Source organism: Parasteatoda tepidariorum, chromosome 5, assembly GCF_982258835.1.
Source record: "Parasteatoda tepidariorum strain Cologne lab strain chromosome 5, Ptep-v5.0, whole genome shotgun sequence".
Classification (NCBI taxonomy): Eukaryota; Metazoa; Arthropoda; class Arachnida; order Araneae; family Theridiidae; genus Parasteatoda; species Parasteatoda tepidariorum.
Window position 1 is genome coordinate 107832673 of NC_141759.1, and position 24058 is coordinate 107856730.

General features: G+C 28.0%; 1 pseudogene across 1 annotated transcript in view; it reads right to left on the minus strand.

Moving 5' to 3' along the window:
- Window positions 1-22022, minus strand: part of LOC147809963 (afadin-like) — a 38697-nt pseudogene extending 16675 nt beyond the window's left edge. The window contains exons 1-13 of the transcript XR_015433547.1: window positions 21684-22022; window positions 16624-16816; window positions 16396-16505; window positions 14995-15097; window positions 13672-13843; window positions 11445-11717; window positions 9192-9313; window positions 8891-8994; window positions 6545-6732; window positions 6383-6432; window positions 4038-4285; window positions 1841-2038; window positions 484-724 (exon numbers count right to left, since the gene is read on the minus strand). The product of XR_015433547.1 is annotated as an afadin-like (transcript). The remainder of the gene's footprint in view (window positions 1-483; window positions 725-1840; window positions 2039-4037; window positions 4286-6382; window positions 6433-6544; window positions 6733-8890; window positions 8995-9191; window positions 9314-11444; window positions 11718-13671; window positions 13844-14994; window positions 15098-16395; window positions 16506-16623; window positions 16817-21683) is intronic.
- Between the last annotated feature and the right edge of the window lie 2036 nt (window positions 22023-24058).

A 24058-nucleotide genomic window follows, 5' to 3' on the forward strand; every position in this document is an offset into this window, starting at 1 on the left:
TGCATTCCCTGGCTCCACCGCAAAATAGTATCATTGAATACATTTTTTCTAAAATATTTGATACTTCTTTTTAGACTTGTGACATTGATCACTTTTATATTTTTCGGACACCCTATTTGTGCATATTTTATTAAATTAAATGCAAGTATAATGCTTCAAATATCAAAAAAGAGGGTATACAAATAATATATCTAATGTTAAGAAGGGCCCTTTAAACGAGTGCTAAAATTGTCAAACCCATTAAGTAATCGGAAGAAGGTTACCACTCTGATCAGCATTTATAAATTACTAAAGACACTAACTTTTGTAAAATTAAATATCTGAATAAATTTATTTAGAGGCTAAGTTGGTGTAAAATCATTCGCTTCCTTATTTTGAAATGCTCATATAACACAGAAAAACAGTTGATCACACTAATTATAGAGTTTTCCTATGGTATGCCCAACGGCCAAATGTCAAGCAGTGTAAAAGAAAAAAGCTTACCAGTTGTACCCTCTTCTTCATTGACATCATCACGATCTTCAAGGAAAGCTGGCATTGCATCTTGAAGTTCTACTTGTTGACACGTTACAAGACTTCGAAAAGCAAGCTGAACACTTTCTGCTAGTAAATCTTGGGCATCAAGAGTATATGCACTTAAATGGCGATCTTGTCTCAGAAAATGAAGCAATTCCGAAGTATTAGCAAGCCAAAAAACCAGGGCAGTTGCATCTCGATATCGATCCTAATAAAAAGAGATTAATGAAAACTAATTATCCTCTAAATAATGATTGAAAAATAATATAAAAAAAGGATATAGTTCAAACCATACAAAAACTGGTAAAAATGTTCGTGCATATATTTTATGCATAATTAAAAAGAAAAATTATGAATTTATTTTAATATTAAAGGCAACACAAGAGGATAAAAATTATAATATATACAAAATTTTATACTTTACTAGCTGTAAAAACTGCTAAGAAGCTAAACAAATGTAACTTTTTTATTCACATAGAATATAATGAAATTTTAGAAAATTTGTTTTAAAAATTTTAAATTTAATTTCGTGAAATTTTTGTACAATTAATTACAATACCTCAGTAATTTCTAAAATTTCAAAGCATTCAACTAAAAACTTGAAAAAAATCCACAAAAATTTTCAGCTTTGCATACCTAAAATTAGTAGTATACGGTATTGTTTTCAACTAATTAACATTAAATAAGTAGTAGCGTTATTAAAGAAATATTAAAATTCTCTTTCTTTTTTTCAGTTTACACAGATTCAGATACATAAATCTAAAAAAAATGCTAATTGACAATGACAAATAAAATTTCAACTGAAATACATAACTTATTGATGATTGAAGGAAAACTAAATTTTAAGAACCAAAAAGTTAATAATTAATGGGCATAACTGTGTGAGAAAATTTTTAAACTATTCAAAAAATTCTAGAAAATTTTCACATTATAAAAATTTATCTAAATATAAAAGCTGAATCTAATCACTAGGCTTAGGTAAAATGAAATCTGTAAACACAAAATCTCATAAATAAACTATCTGCAAGCAATCTATTGATCCTTGTAACTATCTTTCATCCTAACCTAATTCTGACAAAATTTGTTCAAAATTTACATGTTTTAATTTTTATAAAAATTTACATCGATTAGTATATGTACCAACACATCTTTCTTTAGCAGTTTTAAGTTATAAAACTAGTTATTGAATTACCAAACTTTTTATCGTATTCCAATCATACATTTTTCGTCAACAGCGTTTGCATGCTCTTGTATATTATGTCCGCCAATCACTTATTTACAAACATTTGACTTAAATATTCAATAAACTAATAAAATCTATTACCTGTATAACTTGATGCATTACAGCTACTACATTGTTCATCAAAGCTGTCAGCCTATGAGCACGATCATTTGGGGGTAGTTTCGGGCCTAAAATGTGTAGAGGCACGATATCGAGCAGCCATAGACAGAGCATATGTTGGTGACAGCACTTGACTAGGATCTAGCTGAGTAATTGATGCAGCTAGAAAAGCTTCTTCACCTAAAAATTTTAAAAGAAAAACATTAATTGAAATATTTAAGTAGTTTAAGATTAAATTTTCTTTAAAAAAAACAATTTTCTTTCAATTATTATATACATTGTTGAATAGCAGGGGTGATTGTGAGCCCAAGTCAAAATTCCGGAAAATTTCCGGAAAAATCCGGAAAAAAAATTTTGAGGTAAAATATATATATATATATATATTGTTGAAGTAAAAAAAAAGAAAAAAAAAAAAAAAAAAAAAAAAAAAAAACAGTTTCAATTGAAAAAAAAATTAAAGAAGGTTTTTTTTCCTTTTTCTCAATATTTCTTAGTTTACTATTTACTGATAACTATTTAGTTTATTATCTATTGATTACAATCTAACTATTTACTGATAAAAAATTAATATTAATATTGAATATAAGCTTATAAATTATCTGGCTCTCCCTTACAAACAAATAAAATAAACTGTGTTTTTAAGTTCCATCTTTGAAAATGGAATTCCAAAGTAGCTACTGGGAAAAAATATTTACAAAATAGAACGTTGTGTAATAAAATTCATACTTCTAAATAAAACAAACAAGAATTTTCATGGACCTTCGATTTCCGGAAACTTCCGGATCACAGTTAGTGAAAATTCCAGAAATCCGGACTTTTTCCGGAGCACAATCACCCCTGGAATAGTGAAAAATCTCATCCGATTTTGTCAACAAGTAACACGACAACTACAGACATCCAAAAAATACTGCCAACTAACTTTTTTAAGTGATCCAAAATTAACGAGATCAGATAACATAGTGAATCAAATTTTTACATGGTGAATTAGTAAAAGTATGAGTAACTTCGCTATTAAGAAATGAGCATAATCTTACTACTAAACTACATATTAGCAGAGTTGGGATAACTTGAATTTTAAATATAAGAAAATATATATACATTATTTCTGATTTTTTTTGATCTAGTTTTCTACTTTTGTGTTAACTGATTTAATTCATAATTTAAAAACCTTTTTTTATAGCAGTTAGCAACTATATTTTTTGCTACCTAGAATTGTATTTAAAAAACTGGGATCCTCTTTCAACAGACCACAAATAATTAAACAAAGATACAAACTTAATCAAAACTACCTATTACTTTCCTCTCTAACACAGACAATGCATGTTCCGAAAAATATAAAATTAATAGAAAATATGACTAAATTTTATCAAAAACATTTAATTTAGGGTGTAGATAGAGTTTTTGTGCATTAAATCAACTTGATGCAAAAATTCCTATTGTATAGTATTTGTATCTGTATAGTTCTGTTCATATTATATAGTATATTATTTAAATATTTTACAGAGGGAACTCGCAGACATACAAAACAAATAAACTTCATTTTACAATGTGACAAAAATATAGCTTACATTAAAAAATCTATACTCAAATAATTTAGGAATAAACTACTGCAACATATACTTACATATATTTGCAACATATACTACTGCAACTTAATATTTAGTTACACTTTAAGCAGCTTTACAATTTAATCGATTAAAACAGAGATGTGAGCATTTTTGAGATATTGCATCACTCTTTCTAATATGTAACATGATTTATTAATTATTTATACAAAACACTAAGTTAAATTTACTTCCTGCATTCCTTGTCATTGAAAAAGCTTTAATTATAAACAATTAACTTTTGACTAATTTTCAAGATACAGAGTCAATAAATCAATATAAACAATCCAGTTTTAGTATCTTTTAGCAAATCATCTTTACATGAAACACACCAGCTTTAACTAAAATACTTTCTCAATCAACAACAAAATTGAAACAGATTCCCTAGAAACAGTTTTCAACTTTAATACTTACTTTTTTAACTAACAAGTAATAGAGCTTTTACTACACAGAGAAAGTATATGCAATTAACATTCAAATATGCATAAAAGTACTTTTTTTAATTTAAAAAGGAAATAAACTTTTCTAAAATTTTTAGGAAAATAAAAAAGGAAATATTTTTTATAAAACCATACCATCTTCCCAGAATTCTAAAACAGCTGGAAGAATAGGATCATTGCCCCTCTTCTGGTCATATCTCTCACTACTGCGTCCATGTGTACTTTCACGACCTAATGACCTATGAGAAAGAGCATCGTCAGACTTTTTGGAAAGACGCTCCTCTCTGGAATGTATGGATACTGTTTCTACATTGCCATCTGCATCAAATGTAGTTTCATAGATACCATGATGATGAAGGGACACCTGGTCTTCCCTTCAACTTCTGTGAAAAATAAAAATTATTGATTAAAGGAATTACAGTGAAACCTGCCAAGTTGACCACCCTTGTAAGTTGGACACCTCCATAAACTGACCTCAATTATCAAGAACAGAATTTTTCCTATATAATATAAAGAAGCAAAATCTTTATAACTTGACCACCTGTCTATCTTGTATGTTGACCACTGAAATAAGTCAATTTTGTCTAGGAGTATTATGAAATTCTATTCTAAAACCCTCATAAGTTGACCAGGAAAAAAAATGGAGAAAATTTTCTGTCATTATGCAATGTATGTTAAAATTTCACTTGTTCGGTGAAATGGTGTAAAAAGCCAATCTTAACCCTTTTGTGAGTTGACCACCTGGGGAAACTGTAGGGGGTCAGCTTTTGACCATTTCTCTCATTCATTCATTGAAAGCGGGTGTGTTAGTTGAAAAGTTGCTCTTCCAGTTGCAATTTTCAAATTACATGTTTTCGTGTTCTGATATTTTAAGAAATTATTTTTATTAAACACTTCACATGCATAACTAACGAAATAATATTTTTTTTAAAAGTTAGTTAAATATTAGAATTATGTTTGTGTAACAAATTGAAGTTCATTCAGGTTTAAACGCATTTCTTAGGATATTCATTTGACTATTTGCTAAATAAAATTTTAAAGTCAAGTACAAATTTTTTTTAAATATATAGCAACATGATGTAGGAAACGAAAAATTAAACAATGACCTACTCCCTCTATAAGTTGCCCACTTGTTTAAGTTGACCACTAAAACAATGCACCACAAGTGGTCAACTTAAACAAGTTTTGCGTGCCTGGGTTTTAAAATTTCAACAAATTCACTATTTATTGGTTTTAAAATTTCAAGGCTATTCTTCCTTACCAATAGAAAACTAATAAAACACAGATTTATGAATGCGCACAAGATTTTAGTTCACTGACTTTGAAGGACAGGGAGAAGAAAAATAAAAATTTTAAAATCTTTAGAATTACTTATCTAGTACAGTTATGTTTTAAAATTTCCTTTGAAGATAAAATTACTTGATTTATTTGTCTTTTCTTTTTTGGCACGAGATCTTGGACTGCTTTATTTATGTATTCATTAAAATTAAATTAAATAAATTGACTAATTAGTTGGTGCTGATTTTGATTTAATTGATATGATCCCTAAGTTCTAATTCTCCCAGTATTTGAATTAAGTTACAACATAAAATAATGTTTAATTCCTAAACCATGATACTAGTAGGTAATATTTGTTACAGCTTTAGTAGTTTTTAAAATTTACGCAAAATTAACAATTTGAATTATTTCAGATGGAATGGTATATCATCAAAAGAAATAATACAATACAAATGAACAATAACAAATGTAATAATAATAAAGTGCAAATAATCATAAGGTTAAGGATAAATTATACAGCAATATCGAAATAATAAATACAATCTATTACAAAAGGTCTGTAATTACAACCTAGTTTCCCAGTCACAGTGAAATGCTGACACTAACAATTCAAAAATTGTCAGCTTATAACAATCTGAAAATGACTTGCCATATTGAAAACACTCTCAATTCAGTTTGTTATCGGTAGACAAAAGCAGTCTATTTATATATTTTAAATCAAAATATGTAGTGGTTTGAAATATGTGAGAGGTGAATATGTTTATTTCATTTTTTTAAGCTCCTTTATCGTTGTTTTAATATTAAATATGTGTATTTGCTTATAACTGCAAGATTACTATAACGACAATTGCACTTGCTGTTTAAATTGTAGTTATAATGGACTTGCACTGTAATACTACACAAAAAAAGAATATATTTGCTGAAATAAGTAATGTTAAATTCATATTGTATAAAGTGAAATGAATTAAAAAAAGTTAATAAATTAACAATCTAGTCCTTACTCTGTACTTTAAGCGAAAGGCTCTCCAACAAAAAAAATGTTTTTTAGGAGGTAAAAGAGGCATAGTGGAGAAGTATAACGCTTCAACACTTGGAAGCTTAAATAAATATACAATCCATATAATTTTCTTAAATATCTATAAAACCAACCCAATAAATATCTTACTTAACTAAAGTTAAAATACATTTAAGAATAATATTACCTTTCTATAAATTCAAGATGCTGTCAAGGTTCCGGTAACATGTTTCTAGAAAAGAGAAATAAATATGTTACCAATAAACATATGCAACTGAATGTAGTGAAGAAAAATGATCTGAAAATGACTTATTTTGATCGAAACTTTGTTGAAAATATCCTTAATTACCTGGTCATGAAGTGGGTCAACAAATCGAAAAGTTTTCCAAACCGTACAACCATTCCATTCCGTAATATAGTTGTTTCACACATACCATTCACATAAGTTTCTGCATCTCTACTGCTAGGAGTAACTGTAACTATTCTCTGTGTATGAGCAATCACACAGTGGCGAGGTTGGACATTTGGACCAAACAGCTGTAAGTATAATAAATAATCGAAGATTTAAGTAAATAAATAGAAAATCCTAGATCAGAATAAGCACAATTCAATTAAAAAAGATAGTTAATTGTTTAGAAAACATGTGTTTATAAAAAGTGATATCAGCATAATATCACAAAATCAACATTTTTCAAAATATAGGAATTAAAATATTAGAACAATAAATAGAACAACTTGATTATAAAAAATTTAAAATGTAAGTAGAAAATATAGTTTATAAATAGAAAATTTTAAAATATAAAAAAGTAAAGCATTAAGCTGTTTACAGTATGGTGTTTTTCATAAAATCATAAATATTACTTGATAGCCTGAATGTTTCAATAAATAGAAATTTAAACTCCTGGATAATAAATGTCTTAATAATTTATAAAAGTCTTAATAATTTATTAAACAGTATAACAGTAAAAGAAAAGAAAATTTTAAAAATAAAATACAAAATAGATTTAAGTTTTAAATGATATTAATATGTATAGATTATTGAGGGTTTTATAAAAAGGAAACAGGAATACTCAGGCATCATAATGGGTTACAGAAAAGGACAAAATGTTCAAATAAATCAGGATAAGATCAAGACATTTTTTTGAGCAGTAGACATATACTGTTTTAGAAAAAGGCAAAGGACAAATAAAAAAAGGTATTATAAAAGCAAATTTCAATCCAAAAGAATAGCAAAATATACTACTTTTAATTTCAGAATTACTTTGTAAACAGAACTTTTTAACAGTTATACATTTATTTATTTTTACAAATTTATTAATGGTGCACTGAGCAATTCACAATAGTTTGAGATCAATATGTGTAGAAAATATTTATAGTAATGTTGCCTTAAATAAATAACTGGAGTCAATTAGCTAATATCAGGGATGAGGTTGGCTTAAAGAGAAAAAAGCTGAATTTTCACGCGAGTAAATCATACACGCCTGCAATCGTTTAATTATAAATTTTAGACAATTTAAGATAATAAATAACATAATTAATTGCATAATAATTTCTTAATATATGAATTACATTGACACTCAGTAAAATAACCCATTGAAAAAATAAAGTTAGAAGTTTCTTCAGTTCACACAAAGGAGACAATTATTACTTGAGAATTCTGCCTATAGTTCAGCACTACTGAAAACCTTCAAGTTCTTTTAATAAATACTAATATGTGATTTATAGAAAAAATATCAGTAACATAATTTTTTTTAATTATTTAGAAAAGAAAATTGGAATCATTATGTTCATATTATTATCTAATTTAGATAAAGCTCTGTGAAACCCATCAATAATTGTGAAGTAGAAACATTTAATAACTTCTTAACATACAAAAATTGCTATTTTAGTGTCTTAAAGTAGTTTGAATTTCTGTTCATCTTTGAAAATCGGAAAATAAATATGATTGTTATTTCAACAGCTGAATTTTCAAAAAAAGTGGAATATTTATTAAAAAAAGTGAAACATTTAGAGAAAAATCTGAGTTTTCCATAAAAAAAAATTACAAAAAAGTCGGAAACTCGAGAGGCAAAAGCCAAAAATCCGCTTAAAAGCGGAAAAATCTCATCCTAGTAATATTCGCTCATACCAATATTAAATTAAAATTTGTAATTGAGTTTAAAACTTCGATAATCAAAATAATTTTATGAAGGATTTTAATAATCACGAAACAAAAGCACAGTAAATATGCCAGTTAATATTTTTTATAAGTAAAATTTAGTAGATGATGTCTCAATTTTTATAAATTCTACGATATAATTACTGCAAAGCTGATTGGAATTGATTGCTGATTTAAAATTACATGAAAGACATAAATCAATAATTATGAAACTACAAAATTCAACTCTACTAAATTTGTTACTGCATTTGTTGAGAATAATATATGAGTGTTATAACATTTAAGTCCTAAAAACAGTTAAGAGTTATGAATTATTATGAAGAATAAAAAAAATTATTAAATAATGTGAGTAAAATAGCAATGTCAACTGAGAAATTTATAAATAATTCATGTTATATACACAAATTATCCATAGTAGAAATCAATAAATTATACAATTAAATGAAATTATACATTTCCAAACTATTTTGTCTACTCTTGTACAAAATTTAATTAATATTTAAAAATGCACAAATTCATCGTTAATTTTTCTTTTACCTGCAAGTATTGTCCCCCGATAGAGCCACTTCTTTCACTACCAACTTCAGTAACATTACGGTAAAGTCTGTGTTTCTTGGGAGGCCCACGTCCATCACTGCCATCTGTAATCATGTCGACAAATTAATTTAAAAAAAGCTTAGAGTTTTAACAAAAAAACAGAAATGTTAGTATTTGTATTTATTTAGTTAATATTTTCACAAAAGACAATTATAATGTTAGGAATAAGGATCTATATCAATTTCCTTCATTAGAAAAAAAAACAACCTTAAATTAGGATATTATTTTTTGATATAAGTACCAGAATTCAATTCAAGGAGGTAGGGTAGTTCTTCATCCTTTTTAGTTGGCTTAGACTTTTTTTTTTCCTTTTTCTAGGCTGGTAATCAGCAGGTTGTCTTCGAACATGAAATGATAAGGCACCTACAAAAATAAAAGCATTTAATGGTTGAGTTAACAACAGGACGTAAAGTTTCCTTTTCGCATATGGCTAACAATTTTCTACAAGCTTCAAAAAATTTTATATTTAAATTAAATATAAATAAAGTATATTATTCATTATGTTCGTTCAAAATAAAAAAAATTAAACAAAAACCATACTTAGTAGTTAGAAAAGCAAATAAAAATGTTTTTTTTTTTTTGTCAAATTAAATTATGCCAAGAAGTATTCACGATGTATACCATACTTTATTAAACTGCAAAAATTTTGTAACTTAAAAATTTTTTACAGCTATTTAGAGTAGGAAAAAACATATTATACAAAACGTTTGTCATTAGTTATGTTTTAAACCTTCCAGGCAGAAAGGAAAATAACAGTTAGAAAACAAAATAAATAAATTTATGAACTATCATTTCCATAAAATCTTTCAGACACAAAACCATTCATTTTTATATGAACCACAAAAATTTTTCATAACTTAATACTAGTTTTAAAAACATCATTTATAATTATTTTTGTATGGAATAAATGAAAAAAAGATTATCCAAATTTATATTAATTATTTGTTATGTTTAAACTTGCCACTCATAAATAATTTTAAATAAAAGATATACTATTGATTCTTACAAAAAGATAAATAAATGACAACAAAAATAATAATTAAAACACAACTGAGAATTAAGATTTTCATAACTAAATCATGCCAAGACCTTTGATTGCAAAAAACTAATAATTTCATAACTGTTGCCAAGTCTTTCTATTGATTACAATCAATATGCTTTATTTTCTACCAATTGCAGCAAACCTTACTCTCGATTGATTACAACAAGCAATTCATAATAACATTTGTGGTAGTTTTGAATTAATAGCATATTTTGATTAACATTAGTTTAGATAAAACAGTCTTTCTTTCAATCATCCACTTTTTACAGTATACTGAATAAAAATTTTAAACAGACATCTATACATACTTATAAAAATAAAAAGAACAAGCAACAAAAAAGTCTTCTTACAGATAAAATAAATAATGCCAATATATATATATTTTTTTAAGTAAAACAATTTCAAAAAAAGTAAACAAAAGTAAAAGAAAAGATCAAATAAGTATGAAAAGCGATGTTTTTAGTATTTTAAACAAACACCATTATCAATGAAGAAAATACTATCAATATTTTAATTTTGATCATGGTACTTGCTACAATCAGGGCTCGAAAAACAGCCCGTCCGCCCATCCTCGGCGGTCAAAAATTCCCCTCGGACAACGAATTTCTCGAATCCAACGTCCGTGCAGACGGCCATTTTCCCGTTAATGTTCGTGATACATTTTCAGTTTTTGTTATCTTACACGAGTCTAGCTCCTCACTTCTAAAATGACCCTGAAATGAAATTGATATTTTCTCTGTCTGGGAGTACTGCATCATTTGAAAGGGGTTTTTCAGCAATGAACTTCCAAAAAAACACATTACGTACTGGTCTTAAACAAGAAGCGTTAAACGCAATTATGAACATTTATCTAAATGGAAAACCCCTTTCAGATTTCTGTGCAGAAACCTTAGTAAATCATTGACTTGATTGTGGAACTGGCAAACGTCATATTTGATTCATTTAAAAAACGCAATACCCCCGAATAAATTATTTCGTAAAAGAAATAAATTATTTCATAAAAGAAATACTAGGTTATTATTAGTAACCTAGTATTTCTTTTATTACTGTATAATGTAATCCTAGTAACTAGTAATTCATTGTGCAATTTATATAAATGTTTGTAATAAATAAGAGAAAATTATATTTTTATTTATTTAGAAGCTACGGGTTAGTTTCAAAGGAGGACGGGTACATTGTTGGACAAGCCGTCCTCGGGGACGGGTAACAAGTTTTTTCGAGCCCTGGTTACAATACTCAAATGATTGTCAGTCTCAATTGACTGCTTTATTTGGACTCTTTACATGCAGTTGCTCGATATTCTATAATTTATAAAAATGTCTGCAAAGAAATGATGTCAATTGTTCTTAGCATATCAATGAGCTTTTTTTTCCTACTTTTTTTTATGTCAAAACGTAAGTGTCAAACCAGAATTTTGAATCAACCAGAAATTCATTAACAGTTTGTTTTTACCTTTATTCCGATTATGCTGCTGCTGAATCATCAGAGGACAATCATCATCATCCAATATATGTTCTCTGATACCACCATTTTGAAGATCAGGACCATCATTTGTATGGTGTGATACTATAGTTTGTACAAGACAATACATAAAAGGATCCTCTTTATCGTATCCATATTTATTCAATATATCTTTTACCACATAGGATGCAGTATATTTTGTAGAAAGTGTTTTGTAAGGCACATCTTTATTTAAAGCTTCTCCAAATATTCTCAAGGTACCACCTAAAAATACCATATAAAATGTTTTTAAAAAATTTATAATACATGTTTTTGTAATGCATTAATATTGGAATAAATCAAGGTTGGCAAGCTTCTGCCGAGGTGGTTAAAACCACTGGTAGAAACTGGTTAAAACTGGCATGGCAGAAACCCTTTTCTGCCACATTTGTGGCAGAAATTCAGAAAATGACATAAAAGTAAATGCTGAGATTGACATACAACGGATAATTCATAAAAAAAAACAATTAAATGTTAAACAAAGTTAAATTTTTTAATAAAATTATCACCATTCAAGATCAAATATTACATTGTTTGCACTTTGCAGTAATCTATACCCAAAGACAAGTTTTGATGCGGTTTCTGAACCTAAACAATTTCTTTTCTCAATTTGATATACTGCACTCTTTATATTTAATATAAACAAAATAATATATATTTACAAGTAATGAACTAAAAAGTTTGTTACAGTTGCATGAAATTACATTTTTCAGTTTACTTAAACAAAATGTCATTAAGCAATTACTAGAACTAACATAGAAGCCTTTTTAGTTTCTGCCGGTTTTTACCGGTTAAAACCAGTTTCTGCCACTGGCATAACAAAACCCAGTTTCTGCTGGCAAAAAGCCAACCCTGGAATAAATATGTGGTTAAACCTCACAATCACAAACTCAATGTAAGATACTAAAAATCTTGTAACATTAAAAATTTCTGATACTGAAAACTGTAAGTTTTAAAATTTAAATTAAAATCTTTGTTAGCATCTTAAAAACTATTACATACTTAATTCAGAAATAAAAAAACATAAAACTATTTAATAGTTACATACATTTATACAAGTATTTTAGTACACTATTTCAAAAGTGTACAAAATTTAAATTTTCGCTAGAGTAAAAAAATTACCATAATCAGCACGGTTCTTATTTTTACATAAATATTTCCAATAACCCCCAAAACTTCTTTCTTCCAAAGAAAAATATTTGGTAAAAGCAGTTGATGATAAATTTACTTGATTAGAGTAAAAGATTATCATAATTAGCGCGGTTCTTATATTGACGTAAATATTTCCAATAACCCCCAAAACTACTTTCTTCCAAAGAAAAATATTTAGTGATAGCAGTTGATGATAAATTTACTTGATTAGAGTAAAAGATTATCATAATCAGCATGGTTGTTATATCAACGTAAATATTTCCAATGACTCCCAAAACTTCGTTTTTCCAAAGAAAAATATTTGGTGAAAGCAGTTTATGATAAATTTACTTGACAGGGGTCTGTCCAGACATTTTGTGAAAGGTCCGTTTTTCGTGAAATTGTGAAAAAAATGCTCACATTCTTTCAACCAGGGTCCGCTTTTATGAAGTTGTGCACATAGGGTCCGTTATTGCAAAAAAAACTTTTTCCAGGAGTTTTTAAATTGTAAAGACATTCAAGATTATGCTCAATGTAAAATTATAATTAAAAAACTTAAATTTTCAAAAATAAACAGCAATTGCTGTTCTAAATTAGAGATGCAACATGCAAATATTTGGTATTCAGCCTATACTGCTGAACGCAGAATATTCATTTCGGATGAATAATGGAAGAATCGTCTGCCAAAGACAAAACTTAATTCGTTTACATCTGTCTTTCTCGTTTTCTGCCCTGGAAAGGGTTTATTCGATTAACAAAATAATAATGAAGATAAACAAATTTGTGAAGGGTCCGATTAAAAGAAAAATCATTTTGTGAAGGGTCCGTTTTAAAGTTTAAAATATTTTGTGAAGGGTCCGTTTTTATGAAAAGATATTTTGTGCAGGGTCCGTTAACGGACCCAAATTTCTTTTAAACAGACCCCTGCTTGATTAATTGAAATTTTTTATCTCTTATAAAAGGAAGTGCATCTATGAAAATACAGATTAAAATTAAGCATAGAAAATAAATTAATTGAAGATCAGTTTTTTTTTAAATTTTTAATTACCTGCATCAGTGCCACCCTCTTGATAAAACTGTTGAAGTTTTTTCTCTAATATTTGCTGCCACCTTCTTCGCATAACTGCTTCTGGATTGTAAATTGATCGAGTAAAGCTTGTTTCTGGAAGTTCAGAGTATAGTCGCTCAGCTATACCATCTTTCTTACTATCTTCAGCAGCCTGCAATTGCAATATAAAAATTAATAGGATAGCACTTTTGAAGTAAACATACAAAGGATACTTTCATTTGCATAATATAGACAATCATCCAAATATATATAGTCTACCTAATAATACTGTAAAATTAAAGCTGCCAACATTTCAAAATGTACACAAGAAAGTTTTTTTGCAATAGATAACTATCAACTTATACTGAAGATCAAGACATGTCTATCTTGTCTTCCCGCAGGTCTATCTTGCAGAGATTACATCAGAACTTCCTTCCGTGCTTTGCACAGTCGCCTTTTTCCGTGATTATGACATTCTATTTATTATGAATACCAGTGTGCCTTAAATTTAATCAACGTAAAGTTTTTCAAAAAATTATAGACATTTTTGAAAGGAAAAAATCAGATTTTTCAAAGTTTCAATAGTTAATTAGTATTACAATATCTAAGAGTTTATTATAATTGCTTGAAAAAAGTTTTTAATTGAAATTTTGTGATCACAGTAAGTAATTAATTTTACCTAAGTCTGCTTATTGATCTGATGGACCTCTAGACAATGAAAAGAAGCCATAAAGTGATTATTACTCTAACAAGCTACTAATAAATTTGAGAAAACAAACAAATAAATTCAAAACATGACATTATGTGAAATGTTCTTGATTAAAGATTACAACTCAACTTAATTCTTTACAGATTTTAAAGAAGTTGTTGATAAATAAACACTAATTGCGCTGAACAAAACTCTTAGTAGAATCAAGGTGGTCACAGAGCAGTTTAAAAATAAAATTTTAAAATAAAAAGATAAAAAGCAAATAGCTCAGGATCAGCAAAGAGGGAAGGGATTATTTAGACTAGATTAAATGTTTATTTATTTAACAGAATTTTAATTAACAGAATTATAAATTATATTTAGTCATTGTACACTAACTCTTAATATAAAACCTACCTAATTCTTTTTTATGCATACAATTTGATCTAATTTGAGTTAACAAAAGGTGGGACAAATTGTATCTCTTTTTTATTTTTACAATATAATTTGTTTTTGTACAAGTTAGGAGAATTGTAATACATAAAATAACAACTGCAAAATAAAAAGTTACAAAATTTGAGAAAAGTTATATACTAACAGATATGAAAGTAAATATAAAAGAGAAAAATAAAAACCTTCAGTCTCTCTCGCTTTTCTTTCCTCTTCTTCTCTTTCTTTTCACGTTTAGATAATTTTTTTTTTGAAATTTTCATTATCACAAGCATCTATACTAGAGATCTGAAATACAAATATGAAATTAAAACCAGGATATTTTGAAGAAGAAAAATCTATTTGCTGTAGAAATTTTATTTTGCATAAAATTTTCAAATAAAGTTAAAAAGAAAAAGAAAATTTTAACCAGTAACAGTTTATCAAAACAAGTAAATTTTTTTAAAAATGAATTATACTTCTTGAATCAAATATAAGGTATGTATAAATGTGAAATTTACATGAGAAACTCATTGCTAGAGAAACAATGAAAGTAAGAAATATAAATATTTAGTATTCATCTAACAGAATTTATTTATTTTTTTAACTTTCTACAGAAAAATGTGGAAGATAATCAAAATTAATCACATTATTTAGAGATACTTAATCAGTAAAATATATGAAGAGCATTAGATTTAGTGATAATTTCATAATTTTATTAATCCTAATTTCAAGATTAAAAATTTAAATCAAAAATAAAAGTTAAAAATTAATTTATTAACAAATAATTGTTGTCATTTGTTTGTTTTGTATTTATGTAAATTTAATAATATTTAACAAATTAGTTAATGAAACCAAAGTATTGTTAAATTTGATTTACTTGTATATTGACAATAGACGTGAAAAGAGTTCAGTCCCCCCCCCCTCACCAAGAGCCCTGGTGACGAGACATGAGTTTGCAAGCTGTAAGTAGTTTTCCTGCTTGAAATAAAGTTTAAAAATATTTCACCTTCCTTCAAACTAAACAGATACATAAGGTTGAGTTAAAAAGCATTAAAAAAAAATTTGATAAACAAGTTAAAGGTATATCTTAAATATTATAGTCTAAAAATACAGAGTCTCAAATTTCGGCCTTATATATTTTTAAAAAACTGCCTTTATTGTTAAATCTCAGGTGAGAATGAATTGAAATTCTATGAATCTTGAGCTCAGAACTGCAGAAGCTCATCTAGTAAACAGGTAAATCAGACTTAAATTAACTTAGCATACAATAAAAAAAAATACTGTGTCAAGCAGTTAAATTAAATCCTCAATTTCTATAATTCTTCTATTTCTAATATTGCAAATAACACTGATTCCAAAACTAAAGATTTTAACGCTAGAAAGATGACGGCACTAAATTGACACCTTTCATATTTAATATTTATAAAATCCTTAAAAATTTGTACTTTTCGCAAAAATTTTTAAATTCTTAATTAAATCCAGTTAAGTAGGATCTATAACATTTAAAAAATGAGAAATCCATAATTATTTAAAAATACAGATAAATGTTTTTTTTAAATTTTTTTTTTGATAGGTATATATTTTAGTAACTAAGTAGAACGTACGTAGGACTTTTCATCCGTGCGTCGAAGAAGAAATCTCCCTTCTCGGTCATCTCTATGCCAGTCTAGCTGCACAAGAAGGAAAATCTCATCTCCTTTTAACTTCCTCTCCTCTGCAAACATAATGGAAAAAAACATTGAAAAACATTGAAAATAACAATGAAAAAAACATTAGTCTTTTTATTAAAAAAAATAATAAAAGAATTATTTTTCCTTCATTTCCATACATACCTCCATTTTTATGAATTTCATAAAGTGCATATTCAGAAATAGAAAGCATTCGAATATCTGGACGGAATTTTTCTATTAATGTTTCGATTACGGCTGATGTAGTTGCTGTGCTGGCAACCCTTATGCATTTGGAAGCTACCTTTTGACCAGCATCTTGGAAATAAAACCTCATAGCCCCATGGAACTCTAAATCCTAAAAAAAAAATTATAAATTTAAATTCATTTATGGATTGCAATTTCTTAGAATTCTAAAAATTATTAAATCAAAATAGAATATAGTGCATAATGTAATTTTTTTGGTATTTTTATGACAATTTAACAAAGCCCGCCAAATTTACAGAAATACTTAACTATATGCATTCAAAACCTTAATAATTCAGATTGGAAACTGAGTTATTAAAGTTGACTATTGAAAACATATAGTAAAAAATACACAGTTTTTTAGTTTAATTAACTCTAGGAATACATTGATGCATAAGGCCTTGGACAGATCTATTCATTCATTAGTTAAAAATTTCATATTAAAATCTGAACAAAAATAATTTTTTTTAAATTAAATGTAGTTGGTAGTTTAACTGCAAGACAATAAACAATTTAAAAATGTCAATTGATCCAACTGTCACTTTTTACCATCCTAATAACAATTTTCTAAATTTAAAAAATAAATAAATAAATAAATAAATAAAATTCGTTAAAAATTTGTCTTTGTCTTAAATTAAATTTGTCTTTGTTAAATTAAGCATTTTAAATTTTTAATTTGATGGGTAAGTTCAAAGCTTCTAATAATCATTCCAGAATAAAAACTATAAATTACGCATATACTTGATCAACTACAAAATCTCAAAACAATAAACATTGCCATTAGCATCGATTGTTAAATTATTTAAATTCTTTTAAAATTATGTTTTAAGACATTTAATAAGGAATAAGAACGATTTTGTAGTTATAATTCAAAAGTTAAATCAAAAAACAATAGTGACTTTTAATTAAATATTACACTTCATGCTTCATTAGTGTTGTAGGAAATTCCGCCAATTTCAGGCATGAAAATTTTGCCCAAAAAATTTAAATAAAGTATATAAGACTAAATTTTAAATCAATAATTCGTAAAATATTCGAACTCAAAAAAGCTAACTTCACTTTCAACAAAAAGTCACGTTTTTCTGTATTCTTAAAATTAGAAAAAGACATTAACACTAGAAAGACGGAAAATTAGTATATACCTACATTGCCCAAAAGCAGTCAAAATGACTGGATTGCGAATGCGTAAATAAATTTGTTTAAATTAATTTTTAACATTTTTTACATTATTTACAGTTATATAACAAGTTATTAGTAAATATTAACAAAAAAAAATTATGTGGTACAAAAAGTCACAAAATTCTAAGAAATTGTGTCATTATATACATCATTGTTTTTCTAATTGAAATTAAAAGCAGTCAAAATGACTTCCTTAGGCAATCTAGTGTTAATAAAATCAAATATGTTCAAAAAACTCAAAAAATAATAAATAAAAAATTATAATTAATAAAACACAAAGCGCAGAAATTTTAAAATTATAAAAAATTTCCAAAAAAAAAAAAAAAAAAAAAAAAAAAAAAAAACTACAATTTAAACAAAAAAAACTAGACTAAACGTTGGAGTGTGCATAATGATTAATTAATACATTACATTTGAGCTATTAGGATGTAACATTTGTGAGAATGTAAAATTTTATTTCGCCATTCAGATTAAGATTCGGCATTCACTCAAACCCTTTTGATATCCCATCGGCAGTTAATTAACGAATTCCCGTCTACAAATGGATGTTGTTTCCTCATCTACGAAGAAACTATGCAAGTTTTACAACTGCGTGCTAAATTCTTGTTAAGCTACATGACACAAAAAATAAACAATACCATTTAACATTAATATCTTAATGACAGGTTTTATACGGCAACCAAATTATTTTGTCAACTGCGATTTGTTGACAATAGTAAACAAAATAATGACACTATTTTATTTTGGTCAATCGTGTTTCAAAGAAGAAAAAAATATACAATAGTTGGTATTTTCATATTTTTAAATAACAAAGTCTTGAAAAGAAACCAAATTCATTTTTAAAGCATCAAATTTACATCCAAAAAAGCTGATTCTAAGAAAAACGAATTATAAAGTTTTAGAATTTTCAGGAGCAAGTATTCGATTGAAATAGTAAAAATAAATATAAATACGAATGTTAACTCTTAAAAATTTAAAAACAAAATTTGAAATTTCTGATGTTAAAAAAAATATTAAAATGGGGTGGACAAGACAGTTTTTTCCTTAAAACTCTCGAACCAATACTTCCTCACTAGCGTTTCCTTCACTAAAAGTTTCGTTGTCTTTTCTACCCTAGGATAGAAACCGCTTTTTGCCAGCATGGCTATCCTCACCCTGTAATAACTCTAGGGAAGAACAGATTTTCTACGCTATAGATTTGTCAAAACCTCAAAATGCAACAGTTGGCGATGGTCTCTTTTGTGAAAAATGGACATAAACCGTTCTTCCCCATTGGTCTTCATTTATCAAATAGGAAAATTAATATTTAGCAATTAAGTTGCATGGTTTAGATTTTCAACACTGTTGAACAGTATGAAAGTAACATAAAACTAAATTTCAGCAAGAAAAAAAAATGTTCTTATGTTTGATAGAAAATCAGCTTTATCTAGGCAGCGATAGTATAGTTACAAGCTCACTTTTTATATTTATTTCTTTATACAGTTAACCATCCACTGAGTCTATTCTGATTCATAAAATGATGAAAAAGTTGTATTTTTCAATTCCATCCTATAATTAATATTTTTTATTAAATTAGAAGATATAAAAAATATACATAATACGTAAACTAAAAAACTATAAAACACAAATACTCACGGTTTTCGATGTTTTAGTTTCATTTCATCTCCTGGAAATTTCTATCCTTTTAGCATTTCTCAGAAGCATCCTCTCCCTAGATATACATTTTTATGATTTGCGCTGTCCTTGTTCAATCTCTAGCTGACATCGAATTTGAACTTGTTAATTTGTCACAAAATCATTTGTATTATCTGATACCAATTATTGTTCTTTTTGAATTAAAAAAAAAAAGGTTTACCAGAAAAATATTAAAGATTATCAGATATATATATATAATTATATATTTACACTTTTTACAAACTTTACGTTGGATTCATTTACAATGCGGAATAAAATTAATTCAACAAATTTTCACATTTTACTTATTGATCCAATTCCTTTTAATTTACTTTCATGCTTTACAAACCTTTAACTTGGATTTATTTTTTTATTTTACTGAAATTATTTTTCCTTATAACAAAAATTATTCAATAGAAAAATTCTACTATAATTTCTCTAGAACTTTTTCTCGTTGGAAAATATTTATTCATTTCGAAGACCAACAGCTAAAGACTATGCTAGCTCAATATCGACAGCACTCTTGAAAAGCAAATTTTTAAATTTTCAGCAAGTATTCAAACTCTCATAATGTCGACTTTTATTAATTTAAATTCTTAACCTAATTTATAACATAGCCGGGTTTCTTAAACTTCATGCTTTGTAGTACCTGGTATCTATCGATTCTTTAGGATAAAAACACAGTGTTTGTTGCTTATTTTATATTCTAAAATGCATTAACAGGGAAAACTTTGGGAACCCTTTTTTTGGAGAGTAGTGTGTTCTCAAAATTTTTTCGGGCAATTCAAGAAAGTCTAACTCTTATTTTTGATCAAATTTTTGAATCTCATAATTCATCGTATTATAATAATTCAGCACAAGCAATCATTACAAATTCCAAATAAGGTATGAATGAAAAAACATGTATGAAATATATCAGGAAAAATTTGGTTAAAATTTTATAGTCTTAGATTGAGGGGAATAGCATTATCCTTAGGGATATAATTTAAGTATGTACTAGACTGAGTGACTAGTAAATATTGTTCTGTCCTGCACAATTTTTCAGAAAGAAAAATATCAGCCTCGTTACATATCCTCTCTGGTTAGATTAGGTTTCCTTTTCTCCCGTCAATCAAGGAAATAAAAAAAGTTTGTAAATGATAAGTTTAATAATATAAGTATGGTAATTTCTTTACCCTATAAAAGCCTGTGTGATATTTATTACACATTAGTTTGATAAAGTTAAGGCTTAGTATAATATTAATCATAAGATAGATATGCGATACACTTTTTTGATCACAGTTTCTTAAACTATTTATAGTGATCCCCCCAAAAAACGTCTATACTGTTAAAATTGGGATTATTAAGAGGCATGTTATAGCCTTTTTTGTGACACAATTAAAAGTTTACAAAAACACACATTAAAGCTCAGATATCTAAATTTTGCTATTTATAATCAGTTATTGGTGTGTCCTCATTTGAAAAAGTGTTTATTTGATGGATAATGAAGACGGAACCCTAGATGATTATTTGAATAAACACAATTCAAAACTTCAATATTTCAATTTTTTTTCTCCCCCAAAATTTAAATTTTTATGAAAAAAATAAGATATACCTTTTCATCAGATTTTTTTTAAAATAAAATATTAAAATTTTCTGTTTCCTTTCTTTCGATTAAAAATTTTTAAATGCTGAAGAAAGGTTTTTTTCGTCCTTTCTCCATTTTTTTTCTTCAGAATTTTAGAGTTGAAAAAGAAGGGTCATTTCAATATTCCCATTTTTTTACGAAAAAATTATATTCTTATTCACGTGGATTTCTTACATATTTTCAATTTTTAGCTTTCTTCCCTATCAATTTTCGTCATTTACATATAACACTGAAGAGCCAGAAAAATTGGTTCACTAATTTTGTTTAACCTTGATAATGCAGATGTTACATGACGTATCCAATTACTTCACAAGCGTCTGAAGGCAGATTATTCACTTAATGAATTTACCATATTTCCCACCACGGGAGTACTCAGTGGCAGGTATGCATTTTTCAAAACAAAACATAGCCAATGTGTTAAATATTACTTCGACATTTAGACAGCCGAAGTAAGTGCCTTAACTCTGAAGATAATTCTTGAAGTAGGAAACAGTGTTACCAGACTACTGTGCCATCCTCTTAAATGAAGAATGAGATTTCTCAAAAATATTGCTCGGCTCTGATGAAGGAAAGAGCGCTGTTCAAATGTCCACATTATTGTCCAAAAGAAAGCATTTAGAAAAGATGAGGCGATGTTTTCTAAGCAACACATCGCCGATAGATCTAATATTACTTGAACATTTAGACAGCAGAAGTAAGTCTCAACTCTGAAGATAATTCTTGAAGTGAGAAACAGTGTTACCAGAATATTGTGCCATCCTCTTAAATGAAGAATGAGATTTCTCAAAAATATTGCTCGATTCTGATGAAGGAAAGAGCTCTCTTCAAATGTCCACATTATTGTCCAAAAGAAAGCATTTAGAAAAGATGAGGCGATGTTTTCTAAGCAACACATCACCCATAGATGGAATATTACTTGGACATTTAGACAGCAGAAGTAAGTCTCAACTCTGAAGATAATTCTTGAAGTGGGAAACAAAGTGTTACCAGGCTATTTTGCCATCCTGAGATTTCACAAAAATGTTACTCAGCACTGATGAAGGAAAGAGCGCTGTTCAAATGTCCACATTATTGTCCAAAAGAAAGCATTTAGAAAAGATGAGGCGATGTTTTCTAAGCAACACATCGCCGATAGATAGAATATTACTTGGACATTTAGACAGCAGAAGTAAGTCTCAACTCTGAAGATAATTCTTGAAGTGGGAAAGAAAGTGTTACCAGGCTAGTTTGCCATCCTGAGATTTCACAAAAATGTTACTCAGCACTGATAAAGGAAAGAGCGCTGTTCAAATGTCCACATTTTTGTCCAAAAGAAAGCATTTAGAAAAGATGAGCCGATGTTTTCTAACCAACACATCGCTGATAGATGGAATATTACTTGGACATTTAGACAGCAGAAGTAAGTCTCAACTCTGAAGATAATTCTTGAAGTGGGAAACAGTGTTACCAGAATATTGTGCCATCCTCTTAAATGAAGAATGAGATTTCTCAAAAATATTGCTCGATTCTGATGAAGGAAAGAGCTCTCTTCAAATGTCCACATTATTGTCCAAAAGAAAGCATTTAGAAAAGATGAGGCGATGTTTTCTAAGCAACACATCGCCCATAGATGGAATATTACTTGGACATTTAGACAGCAGAAGTAAGTCTCAACTCTGAAGATAATTCTTGAAGTGGGAAACAAAGTGTTACCAGGCTATTTTGCCATCCTGAGATTTCACAAAAATGTTACTCAGCACTGATGAAGGAAAGAGCGCTGTTCAAATGTCCACATTTTTGTCCAAAAGAAAGCATTTAGAAAAGATGAGGCGATGTTTTCTAACCAACACATCGCTGGTAGATCTAATATTACTTGGACATTTAGACAGCAGAAGTAAGTCTCAACTCTGAAGATAATTCTTGAAGTGGGAAACAGTGTTACCAGAATATTGTGCCATCCTCTTAAATGAAGAATGAGATTTCTCAAAAATATTGCTCGATTCTGATGAAGGAAAGAGCTCTCTTCAAATGTCCACATTATTGTCCAAAAGAAAGCATTTAGAAAAGATGAGGCGATGTTTTCTAAGCAACACATCGCCCATAGATGGAATATTACTTGGACATTTAGACAGCAGAAGTAAGTCTCAACTCTGAAGATAATTCTTGAAGTGGGAAATAAAGTGTTACCAGGCTATTTTGCCATCCTGAGATTTCACAAAAATGTTACTCAGCACTGATAAAGGAAAGAGCTCTCTTCAAATGTCCACATTTTTGTCCAAAAGAAAGCATTTAGATGCGATGATGCGATGTTTAGCAAGATGAGGCGATGTTTTCTAACCAACACATCGCTGATAGATCTAATATTACTTGGACATCTAGACAGCAGAAGTAAGTCTCAACTCTGAAGATAATTCTTGAAGTGGGAAACAGTGTTACCAGAATATTGTGCCATCCTCTTAAATGAAGAATGAGATTTCTCAAAAATATTGCTCGATTCTGATGAAGGAAAGAGCTCTCTTCAAATGTCCACATTATTGTCCAAAAGAAAGCATTTAGAAAAGATGAGGCGATGTTTTCTAAGCAACACATCGCCCATAGATGGAATATTACTTGGACATTTAGACAGCAGAAGTAAGTCTCAACTCTGAAGATAATTCTTGAAGTGGGAAACAAAGTGTTACCAGGCTATTTTGCCATCCTGAGATTTCACAAAAATGTTACTCAGCACTGATGAAGGAAAGAGCGCTGTTCAAATGTCCACATTATTGTCCAAAAGAAAGCATTTAGAAAAGATGAGGCGATGTTTTCTAAGCAACACATCGCCGATAGATAGAATATTACTTGGACATTTAGACAGCAGAAGTAAGTCTCAACTCTGAAGATAATTCTTGAAGT